Source organism: Leopardus geoffroyi, chromosome X, assembly GCF_018350155.1.
Source record: "Leopardus geoffroyi isolate Oge1 chromosome X, O.geoffroyi_Oge1_pat1.0, whole genome shotgun sequence".
Lineage (NCBI taxonomy): Eukaryota > Metazoa > Chordata > Mammalia > Carnivora > Felidae > Leopardus > Leopardus geoffroyi.
This window is the reverse complement of record NC_059343.1, coordinates 31057750-31065019: the sequence shown is the minus strand read 5'-3', so window position 1 is coordinate 31065019 and position 7270 is coordinate 31057750. Positions and strand designations below refer to the sequence as shown.

General features: G+C 36.4%; 1 pseudogene; it reads left to right on the top strand.

Annotated features, from left to right (window-relative positions):
• Positions 1-462: 462 nt before the first annotated feature.
• Positions 463-562, top strand: LOC123595515 (annotated as a pseudogene).
• The last annotated feature ends 6708 nt before the right edge of the window (positions 563-7270 follow it).

Genomic DNA, 7270 nt, shown 5'->3' with positions numbered 1-7270 from the left:
AGCTGTTTTTAAAAAACATTTGAAATGATTTGGGACTCCACGTGCAGTGACCACATGTGTGAGTCATGTAGCTCACAATCTACAGTGAAGGTACACAACCTTCCTGCCTCAAGGAGTTGTCACTTTGTTTAGGCGGTATTTATGCTAAAGAACCTTCTAGAAATATAGAATTTCACAGAAGGAAATGCTAAGAACATAGTACCCTTTAGAGTTTGTGTATCTGCTGAAAGTCTAACTGTATTTTACTGGTTTCAAAGCTCTAAATTAGATTTTCAGTGCAGGGATACAAAAAAAATCTAGGTAAGGGACAGCAAATAAATGCCTACAATTGCTTTTGTTCTGCCACTTAGACTTTCCCCCCTTAAGTTTCTGTAATTACAAAGACATTTTAAATGAGTCGATATTTCTAAGTTCATATATCACATAGGAATCAAAACAGAACAGACCCGTACAAATATAGCCGTATTTAGTACCAATACTAAAATTGGAATGATGCAGAGAATATTGGCATGGCCCCTGCACAAGGATGACACACAAAACAAACCATAAATGCCAACTAGAATCACAAAAGGTGTCCCTAAAATCTGAGAGCAAAACAGAAGATAGGAATTATAAAAAGTAGCATAGTTTCTCACACAAATAAAAGAAGTAATCTATGTCAGAGTTTCTCAATTTCGGCACCATTTGGGACAATTCATTCTTTGTCCGGTGACTATCTTGTGCATCGTGAGATATTTAGCAGCATCCCCGGCCTCTAACCACCAGGTATCAATAGCACACATTCTCCCTGCTTTGTGACAATCCAAAATGTCTCCACTCCTTGCCAAATATCCCCTAGGGGAAGAAGGCCAAATCATTCCCTCCCACTCTTGGAGAATCATCGATCTAGCTTAACGCTTGTCCATCTGTGGACACGTAGGTGTGTTGGGGAGATTCTGAGACGTAGGATTGCTGGATCAAATGGATGTAGGACAATGCCTGGTGTTTCTTTGTGTCACAGAAAGATGAATGGTCAAAGTTTAATTTTTTTGTCAAATCAACAGGTGAGGGAAAATATCTCTGTGTTGCTTTGTTTTGTATTTTCAAGCTCATTTTGACAGGACAATTTTTACTTATTCTGTGGTCAAGAAGATCACCTTAACAGGATTTGTTATTCTTTAAAGTCACACTTCTCAAACTTGGTCATTGTTCAGACAATTTAAGTTAAGGAGAAAAGGTGTTTTGGTCTCCCTCTGTGGGCTTTAATCATTTTTACTAGCCAATTACTTAAATTCAAACAAATATATAAAAGAGCATATCTTTAGCATACAGCTTCCATAAAGCTGTAAAAGTGAAGTAATAAGTGTACAAATTAAATAATAACAGAAAAATCAAACCCAAATGTTCAAATTACAAATGCTAATTTAATGTGGCCAATGATATACCATGAACACTTAATCAGAGCAGACAATATGAATATGGAACTGCTGGTTAAGGAGGATACTTAGGTGTTTTCTTTTGCCTTTCCTACAGACTGCCAAAATCTGCCCTCCATTGCTAAGCCACTCCATCACCTTAGATCTCATGAAAAGATCTAGGGAAGCATGTGAGCCTTCTTTTTTAGTACAAAATTATCATTTATGTATAAGTCCTTTCCTTCTAGAACCCTCTTTCTCCGATTGTAGAAGCATTTCTGGAAGCTTTGGTTCCCAGGCCCAGGGATTTGTGACCCCTCTGGACCTGGTCTTTAGAGGGGAACTCATTTTCACCTATGCAATCATAGTTTATCTTTCTTGAGAAGTGACATTATTGGTTGCCAAGAATTTTCTGTGAAAGAATCAAAATTATCAATTGTATGGGGTTTTTTTTGAGAGAAAGAGAACATAGAAGAAGGGAATAGAGTCAGAGGGAGGGAGGGAAGGAAGGGGGAGGCAGAGAGAGAGAGAGAGAGAGAGAGAGAGAGAGAGAGAATCTTAAGCAGGCTCCACACTCAGCACAGAGCCCGAATCAGGGCTCAATTCCACAACCCTGGGATCATGACCTGAGCCAAAATCAAGAATCAGATGCTCAAATGACTGAGTCACCGAGGCTCTCCAAGTCATGACCATGTTAATAGATACTTTATAGTAATAGTCAAAATATAGTCATAATTGAAAACCACAATTGAGGGGTATTTTCTGTCATTCTTTGTTTCAAATGTATTTGATTTGCCTCACTAGAAGAGACACTTATAAATAACACCAGTAAATATAAAAGCAATTTTTCAAAATTATGAAAAAATAAAAATAATTATAATAAAACCTTAGCATAGATATTAAATGTAAATCTTCCTGGATAACATGGTAGAAAGGGAAATACTATGCATTACATATTTTCATGGTTTGGTAAAGGAAAATGCATCATTCCTTCATAATACCATACCTGTTTGAGAAATTTTAGGTAATTTTTCATTTTAAATATTTTGAGATATACTGTACTACATAATAATGGTCAGTGACCTAAAATTATGCTTTTTTAAAAATAAAAGATGGCCATTTTATATTGCTTGAAATAAAAATCAAAGTCCTAATATTATAACTTAAGTCAATGAAGACATTTTGGTTGGGTGCAGAGCTCATACAGCATTAATCAGTCTGATAATCATTTTAGAACAGGAATCAGTAAACTTTTTCTACAAAGAGTTATATAAAAATATTTTAGACTTTGTGGGTCATACGTTCTTTGGCACAACTACTCAACTCTGTCATGGTAGCATGAAAGCAGGTTTAAACAAATTTTAAGTGAATGGGCACAGCTGTGTTCCAATACAATTTTATTTTCTAAAACATTTGACCCTTATATATCTTATCTTGGAGTATATTCTCAAGTACTAATTATCTTAATAATCCCTATAACTTTTTATCTGCTCATCATGATCGCTAGTACATTCCAAACTGAAACACTAACAGAAAAATGCAAAAATGGATAGGAATGGTAAACAAACTTAGATATATTTATACAATTGAGTACCACTGTCCAATTAAAAGCAACAACCTAGTGATATGTGGATCAACATGAAGAATCTCAAACATTTCCTGCTGTGTGAAAAAAAAAAACACACACACACAGAAGAATACATACTGTATGATTCCATTTATGTAAAGTTGTAGAACAGGCAATGCTAAGCCACAGCAACAGAAATCAAAAGAGAGGTTGCCTTGTGGATGCCATCATTGACTGGGAAGGAGTATAAAGAGACTTATTTCAGTGGATGTAAAATCTACCTCATTTTTTAAAAGGGTAAAAAAGGAAAAAAAGATTGCTTAAGACATCATTTATTTGCCAAAAGCATCCTAATCATAACAGGAATGTCAGTAACCTGGGTCTGAGGTCAAACTCATAATTTGATTCATAATCTGATATGCAGATGGGACTTATTTACATATTTCAGAAGTTAGATTTCACATTTACTTGGAGTTTGACTTATTTTGCTTTATGGCACTAGAACAGATACAAGAAAGAAGAAAAGCAAACATACCTAGAGAATTCATGATGTGCCAAACATTGTGTTACCTGTGTTGCATGATATTTAATATCATATATCTGTGAAACAAACATGAGTAAACTGACACTTTACAAAATCAGGTAACTTGTCCAAGGGCACAGACAGTACATCACAAAACTATACAATCCATATGTGTCTAATCTCAAATTTTAGCTCTTCCCAACCTTAGTATGACTGACTAGCAGTTTACCTACAGAAGATTCAGGAAAACTACAGTGATGATCACACATGTCATTATAAAGGGGATTCCCCTTTAAATGTAGCTTAAAAGATATGATCAAAGATGTTGGTAAACCTTAAATACCTGGTGAGGCTGAGTCAGCAGCACTTAAAACACTTACGTTTTGTTTTTGTTTTAAGATTTTATTATTAAGCAATCACTATACCCAACATGGGGCTTGAACTCACAACCCCAATATCAAGAGACTGAGCCAGCTAGGGGCCCCTTGAGGCACTCCCTTGAAACAAAACCCAATCTGTTGCACTGGTGAGACTTCTTTTGGGGTAATTTTCCATGGCAGATCAGCAGGGAATGTTTCTGTTGTTTGCATCTGAATCCACACAGGTTTTTGCAGCTTCCCCTCATACCCACAGGCTTTGGCATCACTGATTACTGTCCATGTTTTGGGATTTGTGTTTCAGTAGTATGTGTTTGAAAGACCACAAAGGCATGTGAACTTACAGGGAAAGAATGTTGTCCCTTAAAAGGTGTTGCAGAAAGCCATCAGTTCAACAGCTGGTATCAATAAGGCACATTCTTCTTCCTTTTCTATAACCACCACATTCACCATTTAACCTAACAAATGCTTTGCCCATTGTACAGTGGACTATATTCAGCACCCTTAACACAGTAAAGTGCTAATAATGGGGTTATGCTGTAATGTGCCTGTGGTCATCAGCAATACAATTTAAAAAACACCAATCTTTCTCAGGCAATATCGTGAGGCTTTTCCAAGTATTTTTACAGAAAACATGCATTTTGTTTAAGAAAAATTTTTTTAACGTTTATTTATTTTTTTGAGACAGAGAAAGAGCATGAACGGGGGAGGGTCAGAGAGAGAGGGAGACACAGAATCTGAAACAGGCTCCAGGCTCTGAGCTGTCGGCACAGAGCCCAACACGAGACTCTAACTCAGGAACAGTGAGATCATGACCTGAGCCAAAGTCGGACGCTTAACCGACTGAATGAGTCACCCAGGCGCCCTTAACCATTTGCATTTTTAAAAGAAAACTGACAATGACTTTGCCAAAACCTTAAGATTTATATTTTCACCTCAGAAATTGTTTAAGCATTCCACGGTTCTCTTTGTTTTCCTGATGAGCATTTAAAAAAAAAACTCTTATTTCATTCAGTGTCTCAAGTCACACTGATAATAGAGTGTATGATAGGATCTGGAAGTTTCCCATAATGTTGGTCATCAATGAGCTTGAAGTGAACGGTGTCACTGACATTGAAAGAGACCCAGTATTTTTTTTTTTTTAGGTCATCTATTACTTGGCTTTAGGCTGACAAGTCAGAGAAGGTAATATATCAAGCAAAAGTATGTGGTTCAGTTTTGCTAATGCAATTTATGCTCAACTGTGACACAGAATTTAAGATGGAAAATCCTATTAGGTCTTCATTTGCTGCTCAAGCCAGAGCAGCAGTGCTGTTATGCTCAAACTTTATGCGTTTAATATTCACTAAAATATAGTGCCTGCAAAGTGAAGACCACAAAAAGCTGGATGCTGATAGAAATAAACCAATATTGTTTAGGAAAATGTTTCTACTGGTTTTCAATGGGCATCCCAAAGCTTTTTATTTTATTTTTAAGTTTATTTATCTATTTTGAGAGAGAGAGAGAGAGAGAGAGACAGAGAGAGGCAGAGAGAGGGAAAGACAGAGAATCCCAAGTCTCCACTCTGCCAGCAAGGAGCCCAACGTGGGGCTCGAACCCACAAAACATGAGATCATGACCTGAGCTGAAATCAAGAGTCAGACACTTAACTGACTGAGCCACCCAGGAGCCCCTGCATTTTATTTTTTAACATGTGGATTTTTTTCCTCATTAATATTTTAAGGCTCTTTCTTATGAAAACTTTAAGCAGAGATGACTGGGTGATACATCGATTCCACTGTCTATCTTATTTTCGTGCTCTACCATAACTGTCTTTTTTGCACTTGTGATATCATATGCTACATGATGACATTTCAGCCTCTCATTTGCACATGTTCAATATACTTTAAGTAAGTACACTTTACTTGAATACAAATGCTCCCTGTTGTTTTATATTTTAAATGCTGATTAGAAACTGGTATATTTTTCTTCATCATATGCTAGAAAAATGGTATGTTTTTGTTTGACTAGAACTGAGGTTTAATTGTGTCCACTCAACAAGACTGCTAAACTTTGCTGAGTGGAGAAATAAGAGGTTCATGTCCCCAGGTCATATTAAATACTTCTCCCCCTCGTGTTGGACAAGATGTGAGAAGTACAAATTTGGAAAGGCAGGACCTAACTTACATATTTTTCTCATTTTACAACTGCCAGAAGCATGTTTTGACATGACTCGCTTGTCTGTGCTTTGTGGTGGCTGAGGATGGTCCATGGACCTACCATATAAATGAACTGTACAAAGGTACTGTGTATGTACGAATGCATTCTATGGACTTAAGTAAAAATTCATGAACACTAAAATGTTTGATCGCCTACTGCAATTGGACTTCTCACCTTTGCCAGCACAGGCTCTCAACTGACCATTGTGACTATGTTGTAATGTTGTCATTAAACTATTTTATGCCAATTAACTGCAAATATTCCAAGCTATTAGATTCTTTTTTAAGAAGTCTAAATACACTTGATGCCTTCAAAATAGTTTTTCAGGTTTAGGGAAATATTTTTAACTGGTTTCAAGAATAATCAACAGGATCCTCAGAACAAATGTTAGAAACACTTTGTTCGCTTTGAAATACTAACAAAGAACAGTTGAAAATAGGTCATAAGAAATTAGATATATACTTTGCTTTATCCAATGTTGAAACCATTTTCTTCTTTTTTTTTTAAAAAAATATTTCAATCACATTCTTATCATTTTAGCTTGGATGGTTTTCTCTTCATGTTTGAGCTAACACAATTAGCTCTTCATTAGTCTCACTTCCAATCCACCTTACAAAGTGCCATAAAACTAATCTCCCTTATACTTTGTCATAACATGTCACTTCTCTTATCAAAAGCATTCAAAGATTTCTTGTTGCTTATACAGGGTAGCATTTCAATTATAAATGCTGTCCATAGTACTAGCCTATTCAGATTTTCTAGGATTCCTCTTATGTTTAAAACACATTCTCTGCTTCAGTCTATGCAAAGGGTCACTATTTCTGAAGCCCATCTTATGCATCCCCCCCCCTCAGCTGTCTTCATTTTCTTTAGGCTCCTAAAATACCCTCCTCTCCATCTACTTAAATTCTATTTTCAATGTTCACATCCTATTTTATGATGCCAACATAGTGTTGGTGCATGCATGTGTGTGTCTTTACTTACTAACTTACTTTCTTACTATTTGGTGTACAGTTCTGAATTTTAACACAGGCATAGATTCCTGTAACCACCACCACAATAAAGATACAGAAAAATCTCATCACTGCTAAAAACTCCTTTTGTTTGAATATTTATTTATTTTTGAGGGGGAGAAGGACAGAAAGAGAGGGACAGAGAGAGAATCCCAAGCGGGCTCCACACTGTTAGCACAGAGCCTGATGTGGGGCTG